Genomic DNA, 2,579 nt, shown 5'->3' on the forward strand with positions numbered 1-2,579 from the left:
TCGCGTTTACGGAAGCGTCGTTCCATATTGCGCCCTCTTCTTTCGTTATCGCTGCACCGAATCATAAGAAAATTCAACACAACAGAGAAACCCTAATCGATTTTTGAAAAAAAAAATCTTACAAATCATCCAAACAGATATTCCAAAGGTAATCCTAAATAATCTTTGATTTCCCAAACAAAATCAGCAGATGGTGGGCGGCGGCTGTAGGAACCCTAGTAACAAATATATGGAGAAGATGAATATTTATAGTCTTTAAAATTCTTAAATAAATTATCGAGGCTTGTTTTTTTTTTAAAAAAAAAAAATTATTTAGACTTTATAATTAATTTGATCTATATTATAAAATAAAAGAGATATAATATTCGTAAAATATCATTTATTAAATTTGTACAAATATCTTGAACATATATTAACTAATCGATAAATTACTAATTTATTATTTTAAAGAATGAGTTTTCAAATCAGGAAATATAATTTAATTACATAATAAATAATTTTATATAATCAATATTTGTATCATAAATAAATAAATAAACTACAAAAAAGTATGAATATTAAATGATCAATACGTTAATCAAGAAGTGTTTAAAAGTGAAATACAGTTGAACCCCTAAAATATTTCTTGTTATATTAAGTATAGCAAAAATTTGTGTGAGACGGTCTCACGAGTCGTATTTTATAAGACATGTCTTTTATTTGAGTCATCTATGAAAAATATTATTTTTTGAGTGAGTATTATGTGAGACCGTCTCACGGATCTTAATATGTGAGACGGGTCAACACTACTGATATTCATAATAAAAAGTAATATTTTTTTATGAATGACCCAAATAAGAGATTCGTTTCACAAATACGACTCGTGAGACCGTCTCATACAAGTTTTTGTCATATTTTTTATGTTAAGAGTATTATTTTTCATTGTGAATATGGGTAAGATTGACCTATCTCACAGATAAAGATTCGTGAGATCGTCTCACAAGAGACCTACTCATTAAATATGTGGAGAGTCTATCCTACTGGAGCATTATTCCCCCTTCCTTTAACAATAGACACATGTCTTATTCTATTATATTTTTCTTTCTTTTTTATATTTACTTTCTGCTGTAATCCTCTACTCTTTCTTTTTTTCTTTTCTTATTTAACTTTTTCACCTAACCTTTTTGTTTTTTTTCTCATTTTCTCCTCCTTTTTAATTTTGTTTTTTTAAGAATCTAATTTTATTATTCACTCTTACTTCTAATCATATTTTTTTATCGTTCTTTGAACATTGATATTATTATATATATTAATTTAAATTTTCAAAATCTAAATGCTAGAATTTAAATATTCCAAGAAATTCTTCATATATTTTTATTTTTTATTATCTAAATTAAATTGGAAACAATTATTACTAAAAAGATATATTTTAAAGAAATAAATAAAACTATGAATTATGAATTGTTTTAAATAATTTTAAAAATGAATATTAATTTTTACTCCTTTAAAAATAAGAGGATACGTTTAAAAATAATAAGATTATTTTGGAGTGATAGTTTTTTTTTTTGATGGAGTTAAGGTAGTTTTGGACCCCACATAATTAATTATTTTCTGATGGACTCGAAAAATAGTTTTTGTTCCAAATAAGAATGTTTTAAATAAAATAAATTTTGTTTTAAAAATGAAAGTAAAACATATATAAACACAAAAACTTACATAAATTTTCGCTCAAAAAAAATTAAATAGAATTGAAATTAAATAAATTTTCATTTTTGTGTAGTATTAATGAATGAATACAAATATATTATCACTATTAATTTTAAAATATCTGATTATAAAATTCTGAATTTTAATAAACAAATTATAAAATTTGAAATAAACTATGTCCATTTTTTGTGGATGGTTANCTACCGTGCAGCATATCAAAACTAATATATATATATATATAATACACGTGTCAATTTATGAGATCGGCGAGTAAAGCTCCAGGAGGAGCATTGACTCCCCCATAACTTCCCCATGAACGATCGGTGTTTTGGATGAAGATTGTTTGAGGTTGAGTGGTGGAAAGAAGACAAATACTTCCACTAGATGCATTCATGTTCACTTGATTAAAAATAAATGACATATATAATTATGTGGAATAATAAAAAAATAAAATGAAAATTTATAACTCAACATAATATGAAAACATATAATTATAATATCAAATGCAGACTAGGAAATAACAAAACCAAATGGATAAAAAAATTTCCAAAATAAAAACGAGTTACTCGCTTATTTTCAATGTTTTGTTTATTATAGATTTTAATCTTTCTAGTTATGACCAATAACTATTGTCTGATTTTTAAAATACCTAAAAAAACAGTTTAAGTAACATTATTATATCTGTATAAATAAACAAAGCAACACTGTCATTATAATTACACTAGTATTTCACCCGTGCGATGCACGGGATGTTATTTTATGTAATTAATTATTAAAATTAATATGTATGATAATTTGTTTACTTTCTCTATAACGTGACTTTTTATCAAAGTGAAATATTTATTGTTTTCATATACATATAGAACTTAACAATGAAACACTGAATAAAAGAG

This window comes from Primulina huaijiensis, unplaced genomic scaffold (genome assembly GCF_012295235.1).
Source record: "Primulina huaijiensis isolate GDHJ02 unplaced genomic scaffold, ASM1229523v2 scaffold38355, whole genome shotgun sequence".
Classification (NCBI taxonomy): domain Eukaryota; kingdom Viridiplantae; phylum Streptophyta; class Magnoliopsida; order Lamiales; family Gesneriaceae; genus Primulina; species Primulina huaijiensis.